The sequence below is a fragment of the Salmo salar genome, chromosome 05 (genome assembly GCF_965601325.2).
Source record: "Salmo salar chromosome 05, fSalSal1, whole genome shotgun sequence".
In the NCBI taxonomy this organism is placed as follows: Eukaryota; Metazoa; Chordata; class Actinopteri; order Salmoniformes; family Salmonidae; genus Salmo; species Salmo salar.
The window spans coordinates 91,918,376-91,930,000 of NC_138295.1; the positions used below are offsets into that span (position 1 = coordinate 91,918,376).

The 11,625-nt window shown below is 47.5% G+C and overlaps 1 protein-coding gene across 4 annotated transcripts in view; it reads left to right on the forward strand.

Annotated features, from left to right (window-relative positions):
- Window positions 1–11,625, forward strand: part of cdkal (CDK5 regulatory subunit-associated protein 1-like 1) — an 839,461-nt gene that overhangs the window by 238,228 nt on the left and 589,608 nt on the right.

Genomic DNA, 11,625 nt, shown 5'->3' on the forward strand with positions numbered 1-11,625 from the left:
TAAATGTAGAAGAGTAGGGAGGTAGACAATAAATAGGCCCTAGAGGTGAAAATAATTACAATTTAACATTAATACTGGAGTGATAGATGTGCAGATAGAGATACTGGGGTGCAAAAGAGCAAGAGTGTAAGTAACAATATGGGGATGAGGTAGTTGGGTGTACTATTTACAGATTGGCTATGTACAGGTACAGTGATCGGTAAGCTGCTCTGACAGCTGATGCTTAAAGTTAGAGAGGGAGATATGAGTCTCCAGCTTCAGAGATTTTTGCAATTCGTTCCAGTCATTGGCAGCAGAGAACTGGAAGGAAAGACGACCAAAGGAGGAATTGGCTTTGGAGGTGACCAGAGAGATATACCTGCTGGAGCGTGTGCTACGGGTAGGTGTTGCTATGGTGACCAGTGAGCTGAGATAAGGCGGGGCTTTACCTAGCAAAGACTTATAGATGACCTGGAGCCAGTGGGTTTGGCGACGATTATGAAGCGAGGACCAGCCAACGAGATGTGTCGCAGTGGTGTGTAGTATATGGATCTTTGGTGACAAAACGGATGGCACTGTGATAGACTGCATTCAATTTATTGAGTAGAGTGTTGGAGGCTATTTTGTAAATGACATCGCAGAAGTCGAGGATCGGTAAGATGGTCAGCTTTACGAGGGTATGTTTGGCAGCATGAGTGAAGGAGGCTTTGTTGCGATATAGGAAGCTGATTCTAGATTTAATTTTGGATTGGAGATGCTTAATGTGAGTCTGGAAGGAGAGTTTACAGTCTAACCAGACACCCAGGTATTTGTAGTTGTCCACATATTCTAAGTCAGAGCCGTCCAGAGTAGTGATGCTGGACGGGCGGGCAGGTGCAGGCAGCGATCGGTTGAAGAGCATGCATTTAGTTTTACTTGTATTTAAGAGCAGTTGGAGGCCACGGAAGGAGAGTTGTATAGCATTGAAGCTCGTCTGGAGGGTTGTTAACACAGTCTCCAAAGAAGGGCCAGAAGTATACAGAATGGTGTCGTCTGCGTAGAGGTGGATCAGAGAGTCACCAGCAGCAAGCGCAACATCATCGATGTATACAGAGAAGAATTTAACCCTGTGGACACTGCCAGAGACTGCCAGAGGTCCGGACAACAGGCCCTCCGATTTGACACACTGAACTCTGTCTGAGAAGTAGTTGGTGAACCAGGCGAGGCAATTATTTGAGAAACCAAGGCTGTTGAGTCTGCCGATAAGAATACGGTGATTGACAGAGTCGAAAGCCTTGGCCAGGTCGATGAAGACTGCTGCACAGTAATGTCTTCTATCGATGGTGGTTATGATATCGTTTAGGACCTTGAGCGTGGCTGAGGTGCACCCATGACCAGCTCTGAAACATAGTGGAGGAGGTACGGTGGGATTCCAAATGGTCGGTAATCTGTTTATTAAGGGTGGATATCGGTCTATAACAGTTTGGGTCTAGAGTGTCTCCCCCTTTGAAGAGGGGGATAACCGTGGCAGCTTTCCAATCTTTGGGGATTTCAGACGACACGAAAGAGGTTGAACAGGCTAGTAATAGGGGTTGCAACAATTTCAGAGGGGATAGTTTTAGATCCAGAATGTCTAGCCCAGCTGATTTGAAGGGATCCAGATTTTGCAGCTTCACCCAAATCAGCTGTCTGGATTTGGGTGAAGGAGAAGCGGGGGGGGGGGGGGTAAGTTGCTGCAGGGGGTGCTGAGATGGATTTGGGTGAAGGAGAAGCAGGGGGGTTGGGTAAGTTGCTGCAGGGAGTGCTGAGATGGATTTGGGTGAAGGAGAAGCGGGGGGGTTGTGTAAGTTGCTGCAGGGGGTGCTGAGATGGATTTGGGTGAAGGAGAAGCGGGGGGGTTGGGTAAGTTGCTGCAGGGGGTGCTGAGATGGATTTGGGTGAAGGAGAAGTGGGGGGGTTGGGTAAGTTGCTGCAGGGGGTGCTGAGATGGATTTGGGTGAAGGAGAAGCGGGGGGGTAAGTTGCTGCAGGGGGTGCTGAGATGGATTTGGGTGAAGGAGAAGCGGGGGGGTAAGTTGCTGCAGGGGGTGCTGAGATGGATTTGGGTGAAGGAGAAGCGGGGGGGTTGGGTAAGTTGCTGCAGGGGGTGCTGAGATGGATTTGGGTGAAGGAGAAGCAGGGGGGTTGGGTAAGTTGCTGCAGGGAGTGCTGAGATGGATTTGGGTGAAGGAGAAGCGGGGGGGTTGTGTAAGTTGCTGCAGGGGGTGCTGAGATGGATTTGGGTGAAGGAGAAGCGGGGGGGTTGGGTAAGTTGCTGCAGGGGGTGCTGAGATGGATTTGGGTGAAGGAGAAGTGGGGGGGTTGGGTAAGTTGCTGCAGGGGGTGCTGAGATGGATTTGGGTGAAGGAGAAGCGGGGGGGTAAGTTGCTGCAGGGGGTGCTGAGATGGATTTGGGTGAAGGAGAAGCGGGGGGGTAAGTTGCTGCAGGGGGTGCTGAGATGGATTTGGGTGAAGGAGAAGCGGGGGGGTTGGGTAAGTTGCTGCAGGGGGTGCTGAGATGGATTTGGGTGAAGGAGAAGCGGGGGGGTTGGGTAAGTTGCTGCAGGGGGTGCTGAGATGGATTTGGGTGAAGGAGAAGTGGGTTGGGTTGGGTAAGTTGCTGCAGGGGGTGCTGAGATGGATTTGGGTGAAGGAGAAGCGGGGGGGGTAAGTTGCTGCAGGGGGTGCTGAGATGGATTTGGGTGAAGGAGAAGCGGGGGGGTAAGTTGCTGCAGGGGGTGCTGAGATGGATTTGGGTGAAGGAGAAGCGGGGGGGTAAGTTGCTGCAGGGGTGCTGAGATGGATTTGGGTGAAGGAGAAGCGGGGGGGGTAAGTTGCTGCAGGGGGTGCTGAGATGGATTTGGGTGAAGGAGAAGCGGGGGGGTAAGTTGCTGCAGGGGGTGCTGAGATGGATTTGGGTGAAGGAGAAGCGGGGGGGTAAGTTGCTGCAGGGGGTGCTGAGATGTTGTCAGGGTAGCCAGGTGGAACGCGTGGCCAGACGTGGAAAAATGCTGATTGAAATGATCGATGTCAGTCATTCATCACTGTAAACATCACTGTATTTTGTTTTCATCCTGACCCGACGCTCGGCGGCTTAGTATCTGACAGAGAGAGATAATAATTACCACAGTGATGTGATGTCTGGACAGGAGCTGTTATCAGTCTCTTCCTCTCTCCCCTCCTCTCCCCCCTCCTCTCTCCCCTCCCTTCGTCTCTCCTCTCTCCCCTCCTCTCTCCCCTCCCTTCGTCTCTCCTCTCTCCCCTCCCCTCCCCTCCTCTCTCCTCTCCCCACTCTCTCTCCCCTTCTCTCTCCTCTCCCCCCTCCTAGACTCTGGCTGTACCACTAGATGAACCAGGCTAGACTCTGGCTGTACCACTAGATGAACCAGGCTAGACTCTGGCTGTACCACTAGATGAACCAGGCTAGACTCTGGCTGTACCACTAGATGAACCAGGCTAGACTCTGGCTGTACCACTAGATGAACCAGGCTAGACTCTGGCTGTACCACTAGATGAACCAGGCTAGACTCTGGCTGTACCACTAGATGAACCAGGCTAGACTCTGGCTGTACCACTAGATGAACCAGGCTAGACTCTGGCTGTACCACTAGATGAACCAGGCTAGACTCTGGCTGTACCACTAGATGAACCAGGCTAGACTCTGGCTGTACCACTAGATGAACCAGGCTAGACTCTGGCTGTACCACTAGATGAACCAGGCTAGACTCTGGCTGTACCACTAGATGAACCAGGCTAGACTCTGGCTGTACCACTAGATGAACCAGGCTAGACTCTGGCTGTACCACTAGATGAACCAGGCTAGACTCTGGCTGTACCACTAGATGAACCAGGCTAGACTCTGGCTGTACCACTAGATGAACCAGGCTAGACTCTGGCTGTACCACTAGATGAACCAGGCTAGACTCTGGCTGTACCACTAGATGAACCAGGCTAGACTCTGGCTGTACCACTAGATGAACCAGGCTAGACTCTGGCTGTACCACTAGATGAACCAGGCTAGACTCTGGCTGTACCACTAGATGAACCAGGCTAGACTCTGGCTGTACCACTAGATGAACCAGGCTAGACTCTGGCTGTACCACTAGATGAACCAGGCTAGACTCTGGCTGTACCACTAGATGAACCAGGCTAGACTCTGGCTGTACCACTAGATGAACCAGGCTAGACTCTGGCTGTACCACTAGATGAACCAGGCTAGACTCTGGCTGTACCACTAGATGAACCAGGCTAGACTCTGGCTGTACCACTAGATGAACCAGGCTAGACTCTGGCTGGCCTCCAGTGTCTGTAACATCGATGGTCCCAGAGAGAGGAGGGGAAGATCAATGAGTATCTGAAGCCCTCTACCACCTGAGAGGAGATTATTGTTTATCAAGGCTGACCTTCAGCTCTGCTAGCTCCCTGGTACTGGTAGTGGTACTGGTAGTGGTAGTGGTACTGGTAGTGATACTGGTAGTGGTAGTGGTACTGGTAGTGGTACTGGTAGTGATACTAGTAGTGGTACTGGTAGTGATACTGGTATTGGTATTGCTAGTGGTATTGATACTGGTACTGGTATTGGTACTGGTAGTGATAGTGGTAGTGGTACTAGTAGTGATACTGGTAGTGGTACTGGTAGTGGGTAGTGGTACTGGTATTGGTAGTGATACTGGTATTGGTACTGGTAGTGGTACTGGTACTGGTACTGGAAGTGATACTGGTAGTGGGTACTGGTAGTGGTAGTGGGTAGTGGTACTGGTAGTGGTACTGGTACTGGTAGTGATACTGGTAGTGGTAGTGGTACTGGTATTGGTAGTGATAGTGGTATGGTAGTGGTATTGGTGCTGATACTGGTAGTGGTACTAGTAGTGGTACTGATAGTGGTTCTGATAGTAGTAGTGGTATTGGTACTGGTAGTGATACTGGTAGTGATAGTGGTAGTGATAGTGGTATTGGTAGTGATAGTGGTATTGGTAGTGATAGTGGTATTGGTATAGGTGCTGATACTGGTAGTGGTACTAGTAGCGGTACTGGTACTGGTACTGGTAGTGGTACTGGTAGTGATACTGGTATTGGTAGTTATAGTGGTACTGGTAGTGGTTGTGGGACTGGTAGTGGTAGTGGGTAGTGGTACTAGTAGTGGTAGTGGTATTGGTGCTGATACTGGTAGTGGGACTGGTAGTGGTACTGGTAGTGATAGTGGTACTGGTAGTGGTACTGGTAGTGGTATTGGTACTGGTAGTGGGTACTGGTAGTGGTACTGGTAGTGATAGTGGTACTGGTAGTGGTAGTGGTATTGGTAGTGGTAGTGGTACTAGTAGTGGTATTGGTAGTGGTATTGGTGCTGATACTGGTAGTGGTACTGGTAGTGGTACTGGTACTGGTAGTGGTACTGGTAGTGGTACTAGTAGTGGTACTGGTAGTGGTATTGGTGCTGATACTGGTAGTGGTACTGGTAGTGGTACTGGTAGTGGTAGTGATACTGGTAGTGCTACTGGTAGTGGTAGTGCTACTGGTAGTGGTAGTGGTAGTGATACTGGTAGTGGTACTGGTAGTGGTAGTGGTACTGGTAGTGGTACTGGTAGTGGTACTTGTAGTGGTATTGGTAGTGGTACTGGTAGTGGTACTGGTAGTGGTATTGGTACTGGTAGTGGTATTGGTGCTGATACTGGTAGTGGGTACTGATAGTGGTTCTGGTAGTGGTAGTGGTACTGGTAGTGGTAGTGGTACTGGTAGTGCTACTGGTAGTGGTACTGGTAGTGGTACTGGTAGTGGTACTGGTATTGGTAGTGGTACTGGTAGTGCTACTGGTAGTGGTACTGGTAGTGGTAGTGGTAGTGGTACTGGTAGTGCTACTGGTATTGGTAGTGGTACTGGTATTGGTAGTGGTACTGGTAGTGGTACTGGTAGTGGTACTGGTAGTGGTAGTGGTAGTGGTACTGGTAGTGCTACTGGTATTGGTAGTGGTACTGGTAGTGCTACTGGTAGTGGTACTGGTAGTGGTACTGGTAGTGGTATTGGTAGTGGTAGTGGTAGTGGTACTGGTAGAGGTATTGGTAGTGGTAGTGCTACTGGTAGTGGTACTGGTAGTGGTACTGGTAGTGGTATTGGTACTGGTAGTGGTATTGGTAGTGGTACTGGTACTGGTAGCGCTACTGGTAGTGGTAGTGGTACTGGTAGTGGTAGTGGTACTGGTAGAGGTATTGGTAGTGGTAGTGCTACTGGTAGTGGTACTGGTAGTGGTACTGGTAGTGGTATTGGTACTGGTAGTGGTATTGGTAGTGGTACTGGTACTGGTAGCGCTACTGGTAGTGGTAGTGGTACTGGTAGTGGTACGGTTACTGAGAGAGGCAGACAGGGAACACGAACACCAGAGGAACTTTAAATGGGCGTTATCTGTTGTTTTTCTCTCCCTCTCACGTTCTTTCTCCCGTTCTCTTTCCCTTTCCGTATGTCTCTTCCCCCTTTTTTGTCCCTCTCTCCCCTCTCGATCTCCCTCCTCTCCCCTCTCGATCTCCCTCCTCTCCCCCCTCGATCTCCCTCCTCTCCCTCTCGATCTCCCTCCTCTCCCTCTCCATCTCCCTCCTCTCCCCCCTCGATCTCCCTCCTCTCCCTCTCCATCTATTCCTCTTCGGCATGCGGAGGGAGTGAAGGAGGTTAGCTCGCGGAAAGGAAATGATTCCCCAGCTCGCTGCATCGTTACTGTTTTCATTACAGCACGTCAAAAAGTGTCTGTCTCAGCTTTCAAACCCGTTGACCTAGAGGTATGTATGTTGGAAAGTAAATCCAGCTCGTAATCCGAGAGGATTGTGCCCTCTGAGTGATGATTTTATTGGCCTTTTGGAATGATGCGTCCTGAGAATGCCGGCCCAGACCTGGAGGACTGAAGGAGTGACAATAGCTTGTTCCGTCTCCAGCTGTCTCCCACCCAGCTTGTCTGGTGACACAATGGAACCAATGGAGATCAGTCCCAACAGTGACAATTTGGTGTCATCTGGCCTTACAGGCAGGTTCAATCACTTGTTCAAAGGGGAAATAAATAAACATAAATATGGGTTGTATTAACAATGGTGTTTGTTCTTCACTGGTTGCCCTTTTCTAGTGGCAACAGGTCAGAAATCTTGCTGCTGTGAGGCACGTGCTGTAAGGTATGTGCTGGTGCTCACTGCTCAGTCTCCCACTGTGTTCTTTCTGCTGAAACACTTGACATGTTCCTGGACCAGCCTGCGGGTGACTTATCCACCTTTCCCCTATCAAGTTTACCAGACTGTAACACCATGAAAGAGAGTTAAACCTCCCTGTCTCCAACAGAGCAGCTCCAGGGGAGTTAAACCTTAAACCTCCCTGTCTCCAACAGAGCAGGTCCAGGGGAGTTAAACCTTAAACCTCCCTGTCTCCAACAGAGCAGGTCCAGGGGAGTTAAACCTCCCTGTCTCCAACAGAGCAGGTCCAGAGGAGTTAAACCTCCCTGTCTCCAACAGAGCAGGTCCAGGGGAGTTAAACCTCCCTGTCTCCAACAGAGCAGGTCCAGGGGAGTTAAACCTCCCTGTCTCCAACAGAGCAGGTCCAGGGGAGTTAAACCTCCCTGTCTCCAACAGAGCAGGTCCAGGGGAGTTAAACCTCCCTGTCTCCAACAGAGCAGGTCCAGAGGAGTTAAACCTCCCTGTCTCCAACAGAGCAGGTCCAGGGAGTTAAACCTTAAACCTCCCTGTCTCCAACAGAGCAGGTCCAGGGGAGTTAAACCTTAAATCTCCCTGCCTCCAACAGAGCAGGTCCAGAGGAGTTAAACCTCCCTGTCTCCAACAGAGCAGGTCCAGAGGAGTTAAACCTCCCTGCCTCCAACAGAGCAGGTCCAGAGGAGTTAAACCTCCCTGTCTCCAACAGAGCAGGTCCAGAGGAGTTAAACCTCCCTGTCTCCAACAGAGCAGGTCCAGAGGAGTTAAACCTCCCTGTCTCCAACAGAGCAGGTCCAGGGGAGTTAAACCTCCCTGTCTCCAACAGAGCAGGTCCAGGGGAGTTAAACCTCCCTGTCTCCAACAGAGCAGGTCCAGAGGAGTTAAACCTTAAACCTCCCTGCCTCCAACAGAGCAGGTCCAGAGGAGTTAAACCTCCCTGTCTCCAACAGAGCAGGTCCAGAGGAGTTAAACCTCCCTGCCTCCAACAGAGCAGGTCCAGAGGAGTTAAACCTCCCTGTCTCCAACAGAGCAGGTCCAGGGGAGTTAAACCTCCCTGTCTCCAACAGAGCAGGTCCAGGGGAGTTAAACCTCCCTGTCTCCAACAGAGCAGGTCCAGGGGAGTTAAACCTCCCTGTCTCCAACAGAGCAGGTCCAGGGGAGTTAAACCTCCCTGTCTCCAACAGAGCAGGTCCAGGGAAGTTAAACCTTAAACCTCCCTGTCTCCAACAGAGCAGGTCCAAGGGAGTTAAACCTCCCTGTCTCCAACAGAGCAGGTCCAGGGGAGTTAAACCTCCCTGTCTCCAACAGAGCAGGTCCAGGGGAGTTAAACCTCCCTGTCTCCAACAGAGCAGGTCCAGAGGAGTTAAACCTCCCTGCCTCCAACAGAGCAGGTCCAAGGGAGTTAAACCTCCCTGTCTCCAACAGAGCAGGTCCAGGGGAGTTAAACCTCCCTGTCTCCAACAGAGCAGGTCCAGGGGAACAAGACATTGTTTAAAAACACCTTGACTGCTGTCCACTGTCTTTGTGTGAAGGTTGCTCTCTGCAGACCCGCTCTCAGAAATAAAATATCAAATTGAACAAAGAGATTGAAAAACAGCAACAATGATTTCTTGGACTCTGAAGCTACAGCAGCGCTTCACTTTCTCAAGTGGACTTTTTCTTTCTTTTGTCTTGTTGTGGTAAAGTTCTCAGTGCCCTGACTGGAAGTGATATTATTTAAAATGGTACAATAGGTAATGCCCTATTTTCAAGAGAGTCTGAAATAAACGGGAACATTCTATAGACGTCTATAGTTCCTAAACCTCAGTGTTAGTCAGTATTTATAGACGTCTATAGTTCCTAAACCTCAGTGTTAGTATTTATAGACGTCTATAGTTCCTAGACCTCAGTGTTAGTCAGTATTTATAGACGTCTATAGTTCCTAGACCTCAGTGTTAGTCAGTATTTATAGACGTCTATAGTTCCTAGACCTCAGTGTTAGTCAGTATTTATAGACGTCTATAGTTCCTAGACCTCAGTGTCAGTATTTATAGACGTCTATAGTTCCTAGACCTCAGTGTTAGTCAGTATTTATAGACGTCTATAGTTCCTAGACCTCAGTGTTATCAGTATTTATAGACGTCTATAGTTCCTAGACCTCAGTGTTAGTATTTATAGACGTCTATAGTTCCTAGACCTCAGTGTGTCAGTATTTATAGACGTCTATAGTTCCTAGACCTCAGTGTTAGTCAGTATTTATAGACGTCTATAGTTCCTAGACCTCAGTGTTAGTCAGTATTTATAGACGTCTATAGTTCCTAGACCTCAGTGTTAGTATTTATAGACGTCTATAGTTCCTAGACCTCAGTGTTAGTCAGTATTTATAGACGTCTATAGTTCCTAGACCTCAGTGTTAGTATTTATAGACATCTATAGTTCCTAGACCTCAGTGTTAGTATTTATAGACGTCTATAGTTCCTAGACCTCAGTGTTAGTCAGTATTTATAGACGTCTATAGTTCCTAGACCTCAGTGTTAGTCAGTATTTATAGACGTCTATAGTTCCTAGACCTCAGTGTTAGTATTTATAGACGTCTATAGTTCCTAGACCTCAGTGTTAGTATTTATAGACGTCTATAGTTCCTAGACCTCAGTGTTAGTCAGTATTTATAGACGTCTATAGTTCCTAGACCTCAGTGTTAGTATTTATAGACATCTATCGTTCCTGGACCTCAGTGTTAGTCAGTATTTATAGACGTCTATAGTTCCTAGACCTCAGTGTCAGTATTTATAGACGTCTATAGTTCCTAGACCTCAGTGTTAGTATTTATAGACGTCTATAGTTCCTAGACCTCAGTGTTAGTCAGTATTTATAGACGTCTATAGTTCCTAGACCTCAGTGTTAGTATTTATAGACGTCTATAGTTCCTAGACCTCAGTGTTAGTCAGTATTTATAGACGTCTATAGTTCCTAGACCTCAGTGTTAGTATTTATAGACCTCTATAGTTCCTAGACCTCAGTGTTAGTCAGTATTTATAGACGTCTATAGTTCCTAGACCTCAGTGTTAGTATTTATAGACATCTATAGTTCCTAGACCTCAGTGTTAGTATTTATAGACGTCTATAGTTCCTAGACCTCAGTGTTAGTCAGTATTTATAGACGTCTATAGTTCCTAGACCTCAGTGTTAGTCAGTATTTATAGACGTCTATAGTTCCTAGACCTCAGTGTTAGTCAGTATTTATAGACGTCTATAGTTCCTAGACCTCAGTGTTAGTATTTATAGACCTCTATCGTTCCTGGACCTCAGTGTTAGTCAGTATTTATAGACGTCTATAGTTCCTAAACCTCAGTGTTAGTATTTATAGACGTCTATAGTTCCTAGACCTCAGTGTTAGTCAGTATTTATAGATGTCTATAGTTCCTAGACCTCAGTGTTAGTATTTATAGATGTCTATAGTTCCTAAACCTCAGTGTTAGTCAGTATTTATAGACGTCTATAGTTCCTAGACCTCAGTGTTAGTCAGTATTTATAGACGTCTATAGTTCCTAAACCTCAGTGTTAGTATTTATAGATGTCTATAGTTCCTAGACCTCAGTGTTAGTATTTATAGACATCTATAGTTCCTAGACCTCAGTGTTAGTATTTATAGATGTCTATAGTTCCTAGACCTCAGTGTTAGTATTTATAGACATCTATAGTTCCTAGACCTCAGTGTTAGTATTTATAGACGTCTATAGTTCCTAGACCTCAGTGTTAGTCAGTATTTATACATGTCTATAGTTCCTAGACCTCAGTGTTAGTATTTATAGATGTCTATAGTTCCTAAACCTCAGTGTTAGTCAGTATTTATAGACGTCTATAGTTCCTAGACCTCAGTGTTAGTCAGTATTTATAGACGTCTATAGTTCCTAAACCTCAGTGTTAGTATTTATAGACATCTATAGTTCCTAGACCTCAGTGTTAGTATTTATAGACATCTATAGTTCCTAGACCTCAGTGTTAGTATTTATAGACATCTATAGTTCCTAAACCTCAGTGTTAGTATTTATAGATGTCTATAGTTCCTAGACCTCAGTGTTAGTATTTATAGACATCTATAGTTCCTAGACCTCAGTGTTAGTATTTATAGATGTCTATAGTTCCTAGACCTCAGTGTTAGTATTTATAGATGTCTATAGTTCCTAGACCTCAGTGTTAGCGGTTCACAGCTGTCTGCCTCTGTAACCCAGCTCAGTGACCTCCCAGCAGTTGAACCGTATCAGATAAGTACAGCAGCCTCTACTCAGGTGAACTTCCTTTCTGACTTTAGCTACAAAGCCATCTTATATGCGCGTGACCTGTCTGTTATGCTAGTTATTATTTGTATGTCCTTATTGCCCGTGGAAGCACCATACAACACCCCATAGCTTGTCTGTAACAACCCAGATCAGGTGGACCTCATCTGATAGGTCCAGGACATGAAGGGTTATTTA